This window comes from Artemia franciscana, chromosome 6 (genome assembly GCF_032884065.1).
Source record: "Artemia franciscana chromosome 6, ASM3288406v1, whole genome shotgun sequence".
Lineage (NCBI taxonomy): Eukaryota > Metazoa > Arthropoda > Branchiopoda > Anostraca > Artemiidae > Artemia > Artemia franciscana.
Window position 1 is genome coordinate 3,051,203 of NC_088868.1, and position 21,393 is coordinate 3,072,595.

General features: G+C 35.6%; 2 long non-coding RNA genes across 2 annotated transcripts in view; one reads left to right on the top strand and one right to left on the bottom strand.

The window, feature by feature from the left end:
• The window catches only part of LOC136027917 (uncharacterized), a 29,784-nt gene extending 10,347 nt beyond the window's left edge, over positions 1-19,437 (bottom strand). The window contains exons 1-2 of the long non-coding RNA XR_010617695.1: positions 19,371-19,437; positions 278-433 (exon numbers count right to left, since the gene is read on the bottom strand). This is a non-coding gene — a long non-coding RNA (uncharacterized LOC136027917). The remainder of the gene's footprint in view (positions 1-277; positions 434-19,370) is intronic.
• On the top strand, positions 403-19,781 carry LOC136027918 (uncharacterized). Its single transcript, XR_010617696.1, has 3 exons — positions 403-441; positions 9,909-10,609; positions 18,606-19,781. It is a non-coding gene; the product is annotated as an uncharacterized LOC136027918 (long non-coding RNA).
• Positions 19,782-21,393: the final 1,612 nt, after the last annotated feature.

Consider the following 21,393-nt stretch of genomic DNA (forward strand, 5'->3'; position numbering starts at 1 on the left):
ACACCTGTCACGCCGATATCGGTAGTCTCTGCCTAGTCCCTAGCATAAATCCAGAAAAAAAAACTCTTTAAAGGGAGAATAGCACAGAACGATGCTAACTGCTCTACATAACATGGTAAAATAGAAATAAATAATTGCCAGTCAAAAACATTTAATTCAGCCTTCAATCAAATTTCCAAAAAACTTCATCCCCGTGCTTATATCCAAGAGACCCAATATTCCTCAGCCGTTATCCGAGAAATTATACAAATGTATTTTACAGATTAATGTCTACTACCTTGTATCCAATTTCGTCATTAGCCATTGGTATCAACTTGGGTTTTTTTGAGTCTCCTCTTCTCTCCTAAATAGCATCCAACTGCAAGGTATTATAGACATTGTTCTTCATTATTTTATGTTGCGCTTCTTTTGTATTACGGTGAGAATTCTGCGCCTGAAAAAGTACATAATTTATGTGAAGAAAATGTTGGTTAAAATAGGAATAGATGCTATCTTAGCCTAAGTAAATTACATATAGCAACAGAAAACAGTGATATTTACAGACCGCTGCAATTCAGTATGTATAAAAATCTAGTAATATAAAATATAGTATTTTGTCACAAAACAACACTAAAGTTAAAAGGATATTCACATGATGGTAACCCTATAAGCAGCTAGCCTTATAGATTAGGTTTTTGTAAACCAAAAACTGGGAGGATCAGTACAAGATGCTAGGATATATAGGAGTGTTGTTATTAATATTAAAGTAATGATCGCGATCGTAGAGTTTATAGGGTTAATTTAAAGCTATGTTTAGAAGGGTAACAAGTTCCAGGAGGCTATTACGTTGGTGGACTCCAGGATGAGAATTAGAACTAAAATTTTCAGAACCAGTTGAATGACAGACTGGGGAGTTTCAAATTTAACAATATAGAAGATGGATTGAACAATTTTAAAATAATAATTTGTGAAGTTGCTTATCGTGCCTTAGGGAAGATTAAATTTAAAAAAGAACAAGTTTTTTCAACCTAAAGTAGGGAGCAACATTAAACATTAAAATGAACAGAAATTATTACGTATTTGAAGGGGGTTGACTCCTTTTTAACACTTCAATCTTCAGGCTAATGTTTTTAGCACTTTTAAAAAGCTCCTTATTGTTTTAAGTAAATGACCCTCCAACATCTTTAACACCGTGCTTGCCTCATAACATTGTGCTTTGGTATGGCGATTAGCGAATCATTTTTAAACAGATGAAACACGATTCCAAAATGGTGAATGGGAGACATGGACTGGCACGTACGTAGGGGATGCACCCCCAACCCAAAATCCCACGATTTGTTTTACTTTCACATAATTTCCTGATACCTCTCACAGAATAAGGGATTTGAAGGATTTGTGTCCCCCCCCGAAAAAATTCCTGCGTACGTGCCTGGACAGGAAAATTCAATCCCACCACCGCTTCAAGGGCAAAAAACAAAGTTTTTTCATTGTTGGACAATTCACCACTAAGACTGTTTCGCAACGAAAAACTCGAACAGAACTTGAAAAACATCTAACCGAGAAATCGAACAAAATTAAAGTACTAAAAACGAAACGAAAATTAAAATGGGCAAAATTAACCACAGGGTATCCAGTTGCTTTGAAACTGTAGGGTACAAAAAGTAAGCAAGAAGACATAATTCAGTGTTTTATATAGAAACTATTGAGAGGATTATCCGGGCAGAAAAATAAATAGTAGCCTAATTAGTGATCAAATAAAAATTTCTAGAAACAGCGGAAATGGGGACTGAAGATTTGTCCTAGCGTCAAAAAATATCACTAGTTCCATCTAGCGTTTGACAGATCTTGTCGCTATTGTTTTATTTCTTTAACTTAGCAAATTTGCTAGTTTCAGAAACAGAGATCCAGTGCTTATTACTATGGTAATAATGCCTTACAATTACACCAAAAGAATTGAAGAAACGTCAAATACCAAGCCAGGCCTTGGTCACTTTTTCTTCGACAATAACACAAAATTTAACTGTTTGAAGTCACCAATATCTCATCGTGATTTTCTTCATTTAGAATTATGCAAACATCACGTTTTATAGTATAGGAAACAAACAAAAACAGAAAAAAACAATTATACAGTTAGATTACCCATCAGATACATTTACATAATTTGATAATCTCTGCTGTGACAGTTACACACTACTGAAACTGACTGAGACCCCCCCTGAAAGGCCGACACGTAGTTCCTAACTATATGCAAAATGAATTTACCGATATATCTTGCTGAAAACAAATAGCTGGCAGAGACTTTGTGTGTGCTTTTAGACGAAAGACATGTTAGAAGACCGAACTTTATATAAAACTACCACTCAACTGAAAACTAAGATTTATTAGAGAATTGACATCTAAAAATACTTATTAGAGAATTCCATAAACAAAGTAACTTTCAAAATCTAAGGGAAGAAGCAAAAAATATAGGGGGATATCCCCCCTCACTTTGATTGTGTTCCAAAAGAAATATGACTTTAACATGTCTTAAAGTCATTGTTTATGCTTATACCATCTGGAAGCAAAATTCATCGTACCTTTTGCATAAATATCTGTTAATGATCAATATAAAATATGTCACTCACATCGAGAGTTAACTGCTAGAAAAAGAAATTTCACACTCACCGGGGAATGTCCGACATACTTTTTCTCCTTGGTTTTATTCAGCGTCTGAAAAGCTTCTTTGCATTTAAATTTGTTTTCAATTTAGTTTCTGTTTGCATTTTATTGTCAAAGTTCTATTATTAATTAACTTAATGAACTCTTTGACTTATTTAAGTTTCATCTTAATTGATATATCCACAGCATCAGGTTTGCTCTAATGCATGAACAATTTTCTGATACATCTTCCTGAATGATCTAAGAACCTTAGAACACCCGTGTCGTGGTAACAAAAACTAACTGTAGGTAAGGAGCACCCTGAGAAAATATTAACCGAAAATGATAGAAAAGTTTTATCGAAAAACATAGGCATCAAGACAATCTATTTTAAGGTGTATTGCCAGATTTAAGCTGACACATAAAAGCTATAAGTCTAAGAATCTTTGCCTCAAGGGCCGTATCCAACATTTTAAATACATTTTTTTTTTGGGGGGGGGAGGGGGCTATATAGAGGGTGAGGGTAAATTTCTTGGGGAGGGAAGGGCTAGGGTATTCTCCGTGACTTAAGGTGGTGTTTTCACCTTTCTTTCGAAAATCAAGGGAATTAGGGAAGGTATTTTCCAGTTTGTCGCAAGAGGATGGATAAACACCGCTTCCCCACCATCTTGAATTAGTAAAAACAGTAAAGTAAGATCTCACTTTTTGAACTGAATCAGTGGCAACTTAAGCTTTTAAAAAAGTACTATAATTGTAAAAGTATTACCTTAAAAACCGATGAACAAAAATAAAACTCATAACTTTTTTCCAAAGAGTAACATAATGTCACATGGCCACTCCTGTGGATAAAACAGAAAATAACGCAGGAAAATGGCAATGTTTTGAGTATTTTTTGATGAGTTGAGCAATGCTAAACATCAGATATACACTCCAAACGCTATGACTGACCGATAAGAATCAAACAGTTCATGGTAACGAACTGCAGTAAGGAGCAACCCGGCTCAATAGAAATCGTAACTTTGAAAAATAGTTGCATCAAAAGAATTGCATTTTATGTCTATTTTAAATATATAGGTTTTATCAAGTTGAGTCTTACCCATTAAAAGTTATGGGCCTGCAAAAATTCCCTTATTTTCAAAAAAGAAAGAAACACCCCCTAAATTCATAGAATTCTCATGAAAATTACACCATCAGATTCAACGTATCAGAGAACCCTACCGTAGAGGCTTCTATCTGCAAAATAATGGAATTTTGTATTTTTGCCAGTAGAAAGATCACAGATACGTATTTATTTCTTTTTTTTCAGGGATAATTGTATCGAGCAAGTGGTCCTAGAACGTCGCAAGAGGGCTCATTTTAATGAAAATTAAAAGTTCTAGCGCCCTTTTCTAATTGACCAAAAAAAATGAGGGCACCTAGACCCCTCCCACGCTCAGTTATTTTCAAAAATTACTAGATCAGAATTTTCAGATAGCCTTTTGTTCAGCATAGTCGAAAAATGTAATAACTATGTCTTTGAGCAAAACCTAATCCCCCACAGCCCTTGCGAGAAGGGCTGTAAGTTATGAACTTAGCCCATTGTTCATATATAGTATTGGTTATTGGGGAGTTTACGGACATGTTCAGGGAGGATTTTTGTAATGGTGAGGGGTCGGTAGGGGGGGATTACGTGAGAGGATCCTTCCAAGGAGGAATTTATCATGGGGGAAGAGAATTTTCATGAATGGAGCGCTGGATTTTTCAGTATTATTTAAAAAAACGTTATTTAAAAAGTTTTTTAACTTAAAGTAAGGAGCAACCTTAAAACTTAAAACGAACAGAAATTATTACGTATATAAAGGAGTTCGTCCCCTCCTCAATACCTCGCTCTTTACGCTAAAGTGTTTTTAGTAATTTCAAAAGAGTTAATTCTTCTAATTAAACGGCCTTTATGATTCAGGGGTAATTCTTAAAGAATTGGCAAACAAAATTCAAACTATAGTGTAAAAGGGAAGGTATTGATAAGGGGGCGAACCCTCTGATATACGTAATAAAAATATACAAATATGGGCGTTCGATATGTAAGTTAATTTGTAAGTTACGTATATTTGTTACTTATAAAAACGGTCATAAATAAAACTGAAAGTTTTAGTGGCCTTTTTAAGTAACCAAATAAATTGGAGGGGAACTATGCCCCCTCCCCACCTCTTTTCTCTCAAAATTGTCCGATCAAAACTTTGAGAAAGCCATTTAGCAAGAACAAATTAATATGAAAATTTTGTTTTAATTATTCATATACAGTGAGATAAAATCAAAACCAGTATTAAGTGAGCTAAAATCTTACTTTCAGTTTTAAAAAACAAGTTTTTTCAACTGAAAGTAAGGAGTTATATTAAAACTTAAAACGATCAGAAATTAGTCCGTATATCAAAGGAACTGTCCCCTCCTTAACGCCCCGCTCTTTACGCTAAAGTTTGACTGTTTCTCACAACTCTACTTTTTCAAACAATAAACAATTTCAAGCAATAAAACAATAAACAGGGGAGGAGAGCCCCTTTTTAGTACCAGATATAACAATGTTATAGCATATAACAATGTCTCCAGGGTGCACAAAACCTGCCAGAGCCCAGTGTCAATGATTGTAAGCTATGCCCGAGGCATATAAGGCTTTTATGGAACGGGCTGTCGTATAAATTTCGGATTGGGTTGATTTGATTGGAAGTCTGAAATTTAAGTGTCCTTTTTTAAGAGACCAAAGTGAATAGAAGGCAACCAGCTTCCTCCCTCTAAACCCTTCATTCCCCATAACACAAAATTTTAAGAGTGTTATTTTGTTCAGTATTGTTGAAAAATCTAGTAATCATTTCCTTGAGGATGCTGACTTCCCCACAGTCCTCAGGGGGAGTTCGGCAATTCGTTCGTTAGTCATATATTGTATATGAAAAAGCTATACTTGTTTGAAATTTACATTCCAAAAAGACAAGGACCTTTTTTGTCAAGATTTGGGCTAAGAATCTTGGAGGCTGTTGGAGTGAATATACCTGAATAGCTGATGTGGCCTTAGACGCTTCTCATCTTGAGTAATTTTTTGCGCAGGTGACTTGTTAGTAGTAGTAGTGGTTACGTGTTGCTAAATGTTTGATTTTGCCCCTGTTGATTGTTAAGCTAATTCTGTGTCTGCCAACGTAAATCCAAGTGAGCTAATGAATTTTGTTAATTCAACAGTATGCATTCTTCCTAGCTGGTTATGTGATGGACAAAATGACTGCTGGAATAATTCTGATGAACAAAATTGCCAACCATCACATCAGCAGCTTCTGCAGTTGGTAGGTCAATAATTTGAGATTAATTTATCTACTTGAGTTAAAACAAAAAAGTAGACACGTAGAAGCATCATGAACAGAGGTCTTAACAAAAATATCTTATTCAGAAAGTAGACGGCATTCATTTTCCTTTTTAGTACCAATGTCGTCACTGCCGTTGTCAAAAATGTCGTTTTTTATAAATTCCTAACAATCAAAATTTTTTAGAAAAGTAGAGAATGTTTTAATATTGAAACTCGCTTAGCTACCTGTAAGTTAACTTGCACAGTTTTATAGCATCACTATAAAAAATATTGTATTTTCTATTTAATTGGTTTTGTGAATTTTCTTGCCATGCGTTTGGATTACCATTTTCAATTTTAATTGGCCTATTCCCTAAGCCAACAAAATTATTCATTACATTATTTTGTTACTTTAAAAATAAGCAATGTAAATTGATTCTCAATTTGTTTTTGTTTTTTTTCACCATGGACCACAGGTGTTGTGCTCAATCTTCCAAAGGTCATTTTTTCCTTCAAATGTACATACAGGCTAAATTATCACAAAGTACGTTATTTTGCATGGAAAACCGTCGCTAAATTTAGAGAAAACAGCAGATCTAGATAGCATTCGGTCACATTAAAGCATTCTTTCTGACAGAGAACTTTAATTTGTTGTTTTTGATAGTTAGTACAATTTTAGGTTTCGTCTTCTCGATGTTTGACATGAAAATTTGAAATCCTAATTCGAAAAGTGCATGTTCTCGTGTATATTTAGAACTTTGGAGGGGGAGGTGGATAAACCCCACCTTATCTTGGATTTCATTTCAATATGAATGCTGCAGTATGTGTCTCGGAGAATTCTATCGTTTAATTATCTAGTTTGGCTAGACTGGAGATAAAAAAAAATGACATAAAAAACAAAAGACACTAAGTGCATCTCGTTCGTAAGAAGGGAGCATTTGTAATATCTCTGGAATGGCAACGGCATTAAGCTCAAGTTTTCAGATAATATCAAGGGAATGTTGTAATTCAAATAAAAAAAAACCAGGGGAAATCAAAAGAAACTAGGTGCATCATGGTTGTCAAAATGGCATATGTGTAGTAGCTCAAGAGCAGATAAGGGTAGGCATCTGAAACTGTCAGGAAAAACGTTAATTTAACGATGTCCTATTCTTCTTGTTTCGCCAAATTTTCTCAGGTCAAATTTTCCATGATAATTTAAGGTGCTTTTACTTCGTAAAATCTATCCGTTCAAGATTAGATTCTCATTTTTTTAAACTTTCAAAAGTGTAAATGAATATACCCTTTACATTTGCAAATAAGACAGAAATCGAATAACTGAAGAACAAAAAGGTAAATATGCAGTAAATCTATTTTCCTGAATTAAAAAGAGATAACTGAAAAAGAAAATGAAAATTAGTGCTTCTTATAATGGTTTTTGTACTATATCTAGATAGGTCAATTCAGTTGTAGTTTGGTTATGAAATTTGATAGAGGGGATCCGCTCGAGGAATTATGCAATAGTTCTGATTTTATTTGTGGTATTTAATTGAAACTCAAATTCTCCTATTTGTCATTGGAATGTCTAATAAGCAATGACAACATAATATTCCTTACATTCCAGATTACATAATAGCCCATAAATGTAGAACTGCCTCCATGCACAATACCATGACTTCTTACTATTTTCACTTTTCTAGATATCTCCTTTAACCAGTTCCAAAAACAGAATTGACGTAAATGTAACGAGGATTATTGTTGGCATTAGTCGCATTTTATGTAACACCAGCACTACTTGTGAGACATATATCTCTGTATAAGCATATTGTACAAAATGTCTACTGTAAGTAGGATAAAGTGAATTTAATCAAAATACGTATATTTTTTTCACAATTTGCAAATTTTGCGCGCACGTATAAGCTGTACTAACCCATTCCCTTTTTCAATTGTCATCAGTTTCCTCATGCAGCAGTAGGAGATCGGGTTTTGGCTGTGAAGGGAATTATAGACACAAAGCCGATAGTCAGTGTAAACCCTTTGGAAATGTATACCCCTATACCCTAATTTGCACAAGAACAAATTTTGTGTAATTTTTATAGGATTCGTTTTCTTAAACAAATAGACCAAGGGAAAGGTAATTTTCAAACTCTAGGAGTCAAAATTTCCCTTCCAATTACCATACGTGACAGTTTTTTATTTATTTAAAGTTTCTGCTGCATTAATTTGCAAGAACTGTTAAAATTTCTTGGATATTCCTTGTCATACAATGCTAAGTAGATAAGTTAATAATTCTAACTTTATTTTTGAATACGTTAAAAAAATTTAAAATACAGTCGCTATTTAGAAAGTGGGGAATATTACATAATATAATGTTAGACAATCTCTGGTAATACTTTGACTTATCCGGTATCTTTACTCAGAAAGCACTATTCCCCTACCTATAATTTTTGTTTCGGCTTTATGTGGTTTGCTAATACCAATGCTATTTATCAATATGAATTAGCGAACCCACAAACGAATCAATTTTATAAAAATCATGAATAATGTTTCAATAAATCATGTATATTAAAAGCTTAGTACAACAGATTAAATCTTAGAGAGTCAAAATGCATTCAAAATTATGAGCAAATGAACAGCACAATACCTGGGACTATTAGAATAGAGCTTAGTTCAATTACGAGAGTGGTATAATATGAATGTGAGACAAATAGAAGACAAGTACCACAAGGGAAAGTGGAAAAGATGGAAAGTCTCACAAAAGAAATTCCCAAAAAAACGTTTTTGAATACTTCTCTGAAAAAGACTTCAAACAGCACATTTTTATGATTTTTTAGACACAAAAAATTGATTTATTCAATGGAAAATTTTGCCAGCTGTTTATAAATTCCCCTACTCTGATTTGTTAAAAAAGCGAACCAAATATTTGACCAAACAAAGACGTTTTTTTAGAGTGACTTTAAATTCAGCTACAGAAGAAAAATTAAACTTCTAACAGAAACTTATTAGGATTTTTTTTCCTTCTCAATAACAAGTTTGCTTTTCTAAAATAGAAAGGCAATTTTATATTTTTAAAATCCCATGAACAAAAATTTAATAAATTTGAAAAAAAACGGCAGTAGAGACAAATACTCCTACTCAGATCCGAAGCAGAAGCGAATCAAATATCCACCAACGTGATACACTTTTCCCTTCTGTGCTACTTTAAATCCAGATCTCGAAGAGCAAATAAACCTAGAAACTCACTGTCACTCAGCGATACTACTTTTTTTGGCTTTCTACGCATTGTCATGCTTTTATTTTTTTTTCTGTTTGTGTTTGACGGCGGCAACAGACCAATTTGAAATGAAGGGCTCTGCAAATTTTCTGTACCCATTTATTTCACCTTAGAAATTACATACTCATGGGCATCCAGAGACCCTCAGGGCATCCAAAATGATTCGTTAATTATCTCTCATCGTGGCAGCCACTCTGAGGGGTTTCACAAAAGAATTCCTTATGACTATATAAAGAACGAACCATGCATACATGTCGTAGGCTCCAAAGGTTTTAGTAGCCTCATGTCTATACTTTTGAAATATGTTAAATGGATCATTGTGCTTAGAAATTACCTTTATTAGCCTTCATAAACTATCATGCTTCAATGCCTATCGTTAGATGGCAGTAAATTGGCAACCTTGCTGAAAAGATTTTGGCATGGAAGCTGCAGTGAGTTACCGGCTCCGAACCCCCAGAGGGTTTTCACCACATATATTGAAGATATAGGCACACCGCTATTGACCATTGTAATCATTTTAAGTCATGCTCATTTTAGAGGATTGCCTTTTGCGTGGACTGGCAACACATAGTTGAAATTTACCTAATTCTCCAGATTAATGTTATATCATCAAGCAATCAATCAAAAAGTGAGAATTTTGATGAATTTTTGTATGAATACCTATGCTTAATTATGAATATTAGAAAAGCTGTTAAATTTGTTTAACCCTCTTATTATTTGCCTTTCTTTTGGCAGCTTCCGAGACGTGCAATCTTCACCAGTTTTCGGTTTACATTTTTCCGTCCCGTGGAATGGCAAAATCTGGCGTTAGGAAACAATATCCGGGGTAGATTCGTTATGATGTACCAAGGTGTCTAAAAGTGACCTTTGCTTGTAAATGCTGTTTAAACAGCATATTTTAAGGTTAATGACATCCACAAAACCCAAAACTTGATTGATTCTGGCGTTGTTTAATCCTGTCAGACCAGTAGGTGAACCTGTTAAATTTCATTCAAGATAAAATTCTTAAAATCAAAACAGAAGAGAAAAAAAGAAAGGTGGCTGGGATGCAAAAGAAAAGGAACCAGCAGTTTTTCCCGTCTTTGTTCACAAAAAGTAAGTCGGATTCTCTGGAAGTGCCATGACAAAGTGACTCTGCAAGACTATATGACAAAATTTGAGAAGCTGAATATCTCTCTACAAAGTCTGAGTTCAAGCAGAGTCCAAATGGCTCTGCATGAAATCTAAGGCCTATTTCCTCGTGTTTGGAAATCAAGAAATGTGCAGATGTTGGACAATGTGCTTAGTTCTTCAAATTTTGACAGAAACTATAACTAAAATTTGAAGTTATCGGTTATATAATAGACACTATAACATTTCAACACAAGAAACTGGTCTAGTAACTTCTTTATACTGTAATTCCTTTGGATGGCGAAGATCAGATGGGATAATAAACGGTTAGTTTTATTTCATTTGCTTTATCAAAAGTTTGGGCTATATATTTACAAATTAGGGGGATGGGTGGCGGGTAAAGCATAGCATATATTAAATACAGCAATTTAATATATTTAAACCCCCATCCCCTAATGAGCAAATATATAGCCCAAATTTGTTTCTAAACTATTATATATTTATCATATTTTGTTTGATTTCATTAGCATTAATCAAACTTCACTTATCGAGTGTCTATTATATGACCGATAAGTACGCTAAAATTATTCCAGTTCTTAAGATGACTTGAAAGAAGTAATGAAAAAAGAACTAATGTTTAATATAAAATGATTTTTTTTAGAGATTATTGCTTGAAGTACTCCTTGAAGCCAACAAAATTTATAAAAGCTCATTATCTTCTTGATTAAAAAACGATTTATTTTGATTAATTTCTAATTGTCTGTTTTTATTCCAATACTGCCATAATTCTATGCTACCCGTTCCTGACATAGGATCCTCTATGCGACCCTCTTTATGCAAGTGAAGACGTGTTTTCACACTAGAAAATGAAAAATCTGTTATAGTCGGTAAAAAATCGTGAAGAAATCTTTTTGTAACAGTAAAAAATCCAAAAATTTTCCTGGCAAGCACAGGCTGCTTCGATTTGAATTTTTGCTAACATATACTCATTTTTCAATATTGCAATATGACGTCTTAAACCAAACTTGGCAATAAGAGAGTTTGAAGATTCTAGCTGACTGAAATTTTTGAAATTTCAACGCCAGGAAGAGTAGAACCTAATTTATTTTTTTGGCACAAAAAAAGGACAAATACAGTGGGAACTCATAAGAAATGAGTGTATAAAATCACAGAAAAAATTTGTTTTCACATTCATCAGCTGTAGCTGATGCTTTGGCTTCTTAATAAGTAAAGTTCAAAAACTAAAGCACAACATGAGAAAAAAAATAGCACTAGTTATTATTTTGTTACCAAATTATTCTTGAACCTTGTTCCAACGTTTTGGATTAGTATTTTTTAACACGAAAATCACTTTTTATCAATGAGTAGTAATACTCTCTCCTGTCTTCTTGATTTTTGTGTTTTCTGAAATCTGCAAGGTAGCGAGGATGCGACACAAGAAAACCCACGAGCAAAATATATCATAAGTTCAATACAAAGTTTATTTTGTTTCCAAAACACATCTATTGATCTTGCCTTTTTGTTTCATTTGCTATCTTCCGTCGAAGCAACGTTTTCAAATTTTCAAATATTCACTACTTTCTCATACCAGAAGTTGCACTATAAAGCAAAACTTAAGGAACTTTAAGGAATTTTTTCTAGTTTTCCAGATTTACTTTAAAAATAACTTGATTTTGATGATAATTTTGGGTATACAAGTGGGGAATTTGGAATATAAGGAAAAAGCTATAAAATTTGACATGGTCTATGTTTTGGATAAAAGTCTTTAAAATTTTTAGTATTTGACGATGGGGAGCTTGTCTAAATAGGGTTTGCTGTTAAAGGAGAAAAAAACTTACAAATAAATGATAAATATTTTTTTGAGAATTTCGAAAATGAACTGAATTTAATAGAAACCCTGAATATTTAGGTGCTTGAGGCCAACACAGCTCTACTTGTCAAATTTTTCTTTATGATATTCCCCCGTCCAATTCTAGGACGACCTGCTTTTCATTTGGTCCTAAACGGTTTGCCGACAATAATCCTCTTTGGCTGGGAAGAATCTTATTAAGATTGAAATTTTTTCCATTATGAATGAATAAGATCTTTTATTATTAATAAAAAATGATGCAAAATTTTAACTTGTATTTGTTTTTACATTGTTTGGAATTTTTTATTTTATTCTTAATTGCTAAAGTATTTACTATAAAAATAGATAAAATTAAAATAGAAAAGGAGGCAAAGTGATAACAATCAAGTCACTGAACCCTGTATAAGAAGTTAAAAAAAATTGATTTTTTTGCAGTAAGGAGGATAGTCAGTTGACACATAGCTGGTTAATAGACGTTATAATTTTTACAAAAGTCCTCCAGTTGCTTTGCTAGCTATTTAAAGGAGTACATCGCAACACAATTAATGACAAGGTTACTACAATTATTTCAAGCAGCCCACAGATATTCAGTTCTAATTTTACGTTTGCTCTCCACAGGGTTTGACGATCTACTGAATCAAACGCCGTTTCGAAGTCCACAAATAATATATATAAGCACTGTCTCCATTTGTTAGGTACTTTCAGCATGGAGCGTATGGAAGTGAGGATCAAGGACAGCTGGGACTTTTCCTAATATTATCGTTGTGAAGAGCATTGCAGGGATCGAGAGATGATTGATTCTTCTATAATTGCTGAATTCTTTAGTGTCTCTTTTCTTGAAGAGTGTGTCAAAGGCTCCTGCTCTCCAGTCTTTGGGGAATTTTGCGGTCTGCCAGAGGAGCGAGTGGAAGGATAGCCAGATGGCCAGGGCTCGATGTAGGCTGAATTTGATCATTTCTGATGAAATGCAGTCTCTACCAGGGGCCTTCCCAGTCTTTAGTCTCTTAGCTGCTGAGAGTAACTCGTCAGTTATCCGCTTTTCATCACTAATGTGAAGAGTGAACAGAAGTTGGTCTGGTATATCTGGTGGTGCTGGTGGCGTTAGGCGATTAAATAGGTCTTTGAAATAACTCACCCACCGTTCCTTTTGTTCTTCAACATCTGTAAGGTACCTTCCATCTTCATCTTTTAAGAGGCATTCTTGGATCCTTGACTTGCCTACTATTTTTTGGTAAGGCAATATATGGTTCGTGTGTCTCCACAGTCACTGCTTCTTCGGCTTTTCTGGCCTTTTTGTTCATGTTTTGCCGTTAGTCAGATCTGGCACTTTTCTTTAGATTTATATCAGCTTCTTTATAGGCAAAGCTCTTGGTCACCTCTGAGTGATTATTTTTCCCGAATGAGCTCTACTTGAGTTTCTTTCACCTTTCTATGAGATCCCAGGTCTTTGTAGATATCTAATGTTGCTTATCCGGCTTTCTGAACCCGTGGGTTTCTTTTGCTGCATCTGTGTAGTTTTTGCTGATGTCTCCCAATCTTCTTTGACGTCTTCTGGTAGGTCATATAGGGATTCAAATTTATTGGACAGATTGAAGCCAAACGAATGCCTTTGTCCCTTAGTTTGTTCACTTCAAAGCTTTTGAGTATGTCTGTCTTCAGCTTCTAACTATTAGACTTCAGGTTCAATTTCAGTATGGTGACTACTAGTTTGTGGTCTTAACCAGCATCGGTGCTTTGGAAGCTTCGAGCCCCTCTTAGGCTTGTTTGCCATCTCTTTTGGATCAAGAAATGGTCGATTTGGTTTTGACAGTGCCGTCCAGGGATGTCAAAGTGAATGTGTTGATGTCTTTATCCTCAAAGAGCTCTCCGCTGATCAGCAAATCATTCCCCTTTGTGAAGCAGAAAAGTCGAGCTCCATTTTCGGTTATGGTGCCAAGTCCATGGTGGCCCATCACTCCAAGGCAGTAGAATCTGTCTTGGCCAACCTTTGCTTTAAGGTCAACTGCGATATAGGTGAGGTCTTGGAGTGGGATTGAATCGATCACAGACCGGGGATTGTCGTAGAACTCATTTCTAAAGGTGTCATCAGCATAATTTGTCGGTCCATAGCACACGATCATTGACAATTTGGCGTGGTTAGAAACAAATCTTACATACAGTATTCTTTCATTGACCAGTTTCTATGAGTAGAGAGCCTTTGTTGCATTTGGACCTAATATTGCTACAACTCGAGCATGGGGACTTCCATCTTTTCTTCTGCATAAGACTTTAGACATAGCCAAGTCGTCGCTGATTTTCCTTTCGCTGCAGCCTTTCCACCTTGCTTGCCAAATGGCGCCTATGCCAAGTTCAATCTTCTCGCATTTGCGAAGGACTTGCTCTGTTTTTGACAGTGTTGACATGGTTCTAATATTTCTTTGGCCGATTTTAGACAGTTTGGTTGTCTTGTTCAGGGCCTTGCATGGGTTGCCATCAGATTTTGAGGTTCAGATCCAAGGCTTATCGTTGACGTATCGTTAACGGTCCTTGTTTTACAGGGGTAATTTTCTAGGCCAACTCCCAACCGGCTTCTTTGGCTTGGTTCGTGGCAGGGACGCCCGTCGCTGACTTTTGGGCTGGAACTCAACAGGCCTACCCAGCATGCAGTGGACGTTGTCCGAATTTGGATCTTCCACCTTATTTTGCAGTTGTCCTCTTGGAGAGGATCCTCCCACGATGGTATCCTGCAGTATCATACAATTTAAACCATCGCTGGAAGAAGCTTTGCATCTAAAGTGACTTGTCCACAAGCCGATGGGCCCTGCTCAGTTTGTATTAGAGGAGCCTTCTTCCTTTTCCGCCTTTATTTATGGCCCCCAGGTAAAGGTACTCCAGTTTCAATTTATGGACCACCAGGGGCTAGGTCCCCCTTAGTCAGCACCTCTCTTTATGGGAGTTATCCTATGTATCTATAAGATCTTCCCCTATCCGGCACTTCGCTATCCCCTATCCGGCATTCAGCAAGACGTGCTGAGTGGCCTGGAAAGGGCCCTCAATGAGAAGGCAACTCAGTAGGTACTCAGCCTATCTAGTGAAGTAAAATACCTCGTAAAATATCCCGTGGAAATTATCCCAGAGCAATACCCCCTCCCCAACATACACAGAAAATAGCCCTTTTTATTCCCCCTTTTATTGTAACCTCTAAAGTTTAATCAGTTGCAATTAATTACTGCTTTGGGAGCTGGTGTCTACCCTACCCTTCCCCCCTTCCCCAAAATATTAACCCAGAAAACACCCAACTGAAGAAAATTCCTCAAAATTTTGGCTTGATACCTCTGGGTAAAAGAGGATAGGGAAGGAGGGCTGGCTATTTCAAAATTTTGATAGGAAGCATTTCAGGAATAGGGCGAAGAATGATTTCCTTTTGATCACTTTTGACTCTTAAAAAGAGCTCAAGAAGTTTCGATTTCCAATGGAAGGAGCCTCCTTAAAAGCTTATACAACCTTACCTTCTGTAAAAACCTTATATGCTGACGATGGGCAACTACCAGAGCTTATAGCACTTCCACTGAGGGCTGAGGGGGGGGGGGGTCAAATTCAAAGCAGTAGTTATTCGACATTTCGACCATTATCAGTAAAATGGCCAACTCAAAATTTTAATCAAAGGTGTTAAGAAAAATGGGTGTGTTAGGGATGACTTGTTGCCGTCCGATTACTTTTGACTTTTGGAAATAGACCTAGAACTTTTAATTTCCTATCAAATGAACCTCTTTGAAGATTCTTTCAATCCTTCTATCAAACCTTATATGCTCCTTGGATATAACTTAAAACCCATACCTACAGGTTCTGTGGGGTTGTGTCAACCCTGGAAGCATTGCTATATTATCATTGGATGATTTTGGACAAAATGATTATTTCAAAATTGCAATCTGATTCATTTGGGGAAGAGACTGCATCTGGGGGAAGGGTGGGTGGTGAAAAGCATATTTGCCATCCGATTACTTTTGACTCCTTAAAAGGGAAAACTACCAATTTCCAAAGAAATTAGTATCTTTCTAAGTTTATACGGACACTTTTTTAATATGAACCTTGCATGTTCCCGAACCTAAATCTTTGGACTATTTTGAACACATTGGTTATTTTCAAATTTTGATAGGATGTTTTGGGAAAAAACGGGTTGAAGAAGGGAAGGGGGACTGGTTACCCATTTACTGTTCGATGTACAATCAAGTGAGCCTCCTCCGAAGTTAATACAGTTATTATATTAGGAAGGAACGTTTAGTGGGAAATAAAATTGATAGTTATTTGACATTTGGATCATTTTACCACTAACGACACACTCAAAATTTCGTTCGCAAATACTGAAGAAAAAAGAGTGGCGGGGGGGGGGTTCTGGCTACCATCTGGTTGCTCTTGAGTCTTATAAATTGAGCTAGAACTTTTAATTACCAATCACATTAGCGCCCTCTAAGATTTGTGAGACCATCCCTTCTATCAAGCCTTATAAGCACCCTGGTTATAAGTTAAAACCTATTATCCTAGACTTTGCAGGGTTTTCTTAACCTCGGTGGCACTGCATTATGATCTATGGGCAATTTTGAACACAATACCTATATCAAAATGTTTATACGAGCGATTTGAGAAAAAAGGGAGTGGGGGGGGGTCTAGCTGTCCTCTAATCACTTTTGACTCTCTAAAAGAGAAACAGAAATTCCAATTTAAAATCGAATGAGTATACTAGAAAGCTTACGTGGCAACCCTTTCAAAAGAACCTAATACGTCCCCAAGCATGACTTAAAGCCCTTGTCCCGGACTCTTAATATTTGTCAACCTCAAAGGCACTATCTATAATCTTTGGGCTATTATTAGCGGAGTGGTTGTCTCAAATTTTCGGCCGAGTGAATTTAAGGAGATAGAGGGTGAAGGGGGACTTTTGTTTTCTGATCACCTTTGACTCTTAAAATGCTGAACAGGTATTGAAATTGTTTTTTCCACATTTCTGACAAGGGCACTGGCTTAAGAGACTTTAAATGAAGGAACTCAAAGTTTTTACTCCGCTTGAGATGCAATGTAAGTTAAATATTCAGAAAATTAAAAAGTAAATTATAAGCTGCGAAGACAGCTTTGGTGTTATATATGATGATTCAAGGATTTTTAAGACCAAATGAGAGACTGTAGATGGCCATAAAATGCAAAATGATTCATCCAATGCCAATTGTGACATTTAATGGAAGCGAACATAGTATTCTGTTCGAAAATGACCGATTAGCCTAAAAAAAGGATAATAAACTGCAATTTTGTTTTATTTTTTGTAATTACAGGTTCATAATCATACAAATTTTTAAGGATTTGTCACGTGTTTTGGGTTGATTTAAACACAAACAATGGATCCCAGGTTAAAACATACCTCACCTAAAAGGCATAAAAATAATTAAAAATTGACATTGAATTTACTAAAAAGAATCCCTAGCTCACATAGAAAAACGCAGAAATTCAAAATAAACAATTTCTTCATGAAATAAAATTTATTTTCAATACTACTAAAGATCTCCATAGAGATACCTGTCATCTAATAGTATAATGGAATTATTCAATTGACGAGTCAACGCGATGAAAAGGGTATTTAAGCTCACCTAAGGTCGGGATTCCCCCGATTTTAGATGGCCTTCTTGAGCAATGCTGCCACCTCGAGTTCAGGCATTTTCAAATTTTAAATGATTCGTAGAATAATTTCCTAAGGAGACCATCACAAAAGAAGGAACTTTGTTTAATCCTAACCTAGGTTGGGAAGAGTGTGACGGCTAACCTATTAGAATATTCACTTGGAAAAAAAGCCTATAAGAATCAAAATCCATTATTATGAGGCTACACTCCACTGCCCTAATAATGCCAATATCTACTGCCTTAAACTTTTCAAAATGCCCTCAAAATAGGTGAAGCATATCACCATAACTTGTTTTTGCCTAAATTTTGTAAACAGTAACTTGAAAATTATTTTAGTATGGTGTATTTTTTCAAGCTTTCACCTGTATTAATTTTTTTTTACCTTTTAAAGCCGGTCAAGTAAAGGTGTCGACTGAAATATTTACATAGTTTTCTTTTATTCTTTACTTGCTGGTATTATCCTCGCTCTCTCTTATTTACGGTCTCTCATATTAACAATTCTTTCGTTTTGTCATGATTAGCCAGTTTGGCATAAGAAATGATTTCTGGCTGTTATCAAACAATCAATAAAACAAGCAAGAGCTAAGAGCTCATATAGCACTTTTGACGAGGCCAGAAGAGCCAAGAGCTCATATGGTATGAGCTCTAACAAAATTTTAAGAATCAATAGATTTATTTAAAAGGAAAATCAGAGGCTTAATGCCGGTCGGGATTTAAAATAAGAGCTTTGAGTCACGATGTCCTTGTAAATATCAAAATTCAATAAGATCCGATCACCCACTCGTAAGTTATAAATACCTCATTTTTTCTAATTTTTCCTCTTCCTTTAGCCCAAAAGATGGTTGAATCAGGGAAAACGACTTTATCAAGTCAATTTATGCAGCTTTCTAACACGCCTACCAATTTTCATCGCCATAGCACGTCCAGAAGCGCCAAACTCGCCAAAGCACTGAACCCCACCCCCTAGCTCCCCCAAAGAGAGCGAATCCAGTACCGCACTCTAAGTCTTCCCATCATTCAAACACATAAAAACGGTGAGCAACTAACTACAAACGCTGAAGTTTGCCTCCAGGCAGCAAATGAATTCTTCGAAGAGCGGTTGCTGTCCCTTAATACAAAAAAGACAAAGTATATCATTTTTAAACATGGAAATGATCCAGTTTACAACAGCAAGATAAATACGGCAGACCACGAAGAAATTGAACGAGTTGACCACATTAAATATTTAGGTATAATAATTGATGAAAAGCTGGATTGGACAATCCACATTAAATTTCTTTGTATGAAGCTGTCAAGAGCTGTTGGTATTCTCCATAGACTGAAATTTATTTTTCCCCATAAAATGTTACTGATCCTATATTTCAGTCTATTCCCCTCATATCTTTTATATGGAACAAGCATTTGGGCTTCAAATTATAAGTCAGAATGGAAGCAAGTTCAAATTCTTCAGAATAAAGCTATGCGTGCAATTTGCAAGCTTGAGCCTCGTCAGAGTGTGAAGGCGTTTTTAATAAAACTTAAGATATTAAATGTGGCTCGACTTTGAGAAAAAAATATTGGCGAAACTTTATATAAAGTAAGCACAAATACCGCACCTTATTCGTTTATGTCGGCTTTTCGAAGGAATGATGAAATTCACCAACATGACACTCGACATGCATCACAACTAGTTACAGAAACGAGACGTCTCACATCATCTGGTTTTTCAATCAAATTTAGCGGATCGAAAATATGGAATTATTTGCCAAATACGTTGAGAAATGCTAATAGCCTACCAGAGTTCAAAAGTAAGATTAAAAGCTTCTTATTGGAAAATATTGAATTAGATCCTAATTTCTTGTACCGATAATTCTCTATGTTTTGTTTTATTAATTTACGTTTGTTTTCTTTTCTTTTCCCTTCTTCTTCTTTTCTTTTCTTACCTTATATTTCTTTTCTTGATGATTAAATAAATACTGTCACCCGTTACGGGCAGTGCTCTCTTAGGGTGTAGTTAGTTTACAGTGTATGATTTGTTTTTGTTAGTAAACGAACTGAATTGAACTGAATAATAACCATTACTGTATGTAAACAATGGTCAAAGTTTGTACCTTGCAGCCCCTCCCCCGGGGACTGTGGGGGATGAAGTCGTCTCCAAAGACATAGTTGTTAGGTTTTCAACTAAGTTGAACAGAATGGCTATCTCAAAATTTTGATCTGGTGACTTTGAGAACATGAGCATGGAAGGGGGTCTAGGTGCCCTCCAATTTTTTTGGTAACTTAAAAAGGGAACTAGAACTTTTAATTTCCGTTAGAATGAGCCCTCTCGCGACTTTCTAGGACCACTGGGTTGATACGATCATCCCTGGGGGAAAAAACAACAAAAAACACAAACAAACAACTAACCACGCATCCGTGATCTGGCTTCTGACAAAAAATACAAAATTCCACATTTTTGTAGATAGGAGCTTGAAACGTCTACTAAAGGGTTCTCTGATACGCTGAATCTGATGATGTGATTTCCGTTAAGATTTTATGACTTTTAGGGGGTTTTTCCCCTATTTTCTAAAACAAAGCAAATTTTCCCAGGCTCGTAACTTCTGATAGGTAATACTAAACATGATGAAACTTAAATATTTCAAATCAACATTAAAATTCAATTCTTTTGATGTAACGATTAGCATCAAAATTCCGTTTTTTAGAGTTTTGGTTACTATTGAGCCGAGTCGCTCCTTACTACAGTTCGTTACCACGAACTGTTTGATGAGTAGGTGATTTATGGAACTAACTAAGAGGGTATGGAGGGGGAGTATATGTAAGGGGTGCTTATAAACCTCCAAATTTCAAATTTATTTTGAAGTCCAGCAATGTACTAACTGAACCACGCTTCTAATAATGTAATTTAATATATTGGTGCTTGTAGGAGTTTAATTGCGTGGCTTATTAAGGGGGCCTTGAGGAGGAAGATGCGGGAGGTGTTTTTGCAAACCCCCATTTAAGGGTTTTGGACCATAATTATTACAATGATGCCGTTTTATGGTTCCAAGATTTTCCACTAAGAAGTGGCAGCAACGCTGTTGTTTTCAGTTCTATATCTCACTTACGAATGGTAGAATAGATAAAAATCGCGTGGATATTGAGCAAATGTTTTCAAATGAGCCATTAAATATCCCTATAAGAAGTTCTGGTAGCCCACCAGCCCCAGGTTTTTCACTTAAGACATGGTACGAGAAGTTCTGTTTTAGTGTCATTTGAAACATGCAGTTGGTAAAATTTATAGGAAGAACGTAGATATGAGAAATAATTTTTATATGAGTTATCAAAAATATATCTAAGACGTTCTAGTAGCCCGTTAGCTCCACCTCTAGAAAAACAGCATAAAAAGAGCCTTTTTTCGCGCCATATGGCACTTGCAGATGATGCATATAATAACGTTGAATATGGCATTTGCAGAATGATACATATAACGTACATATAATAAATAGCTTTTGAATGAGCTCTTAAGCATCTCTCTATGACGTTCTAGTAACCCGCTAGGCCTGTAAAAAAGAAGAGAAAAAGACCATTTTAACATTTTTAAAATTTTATTTACTATGGGCGGTGGCTTGCTCTTTGCTAGCTTGCAGCTATTGCTACAAC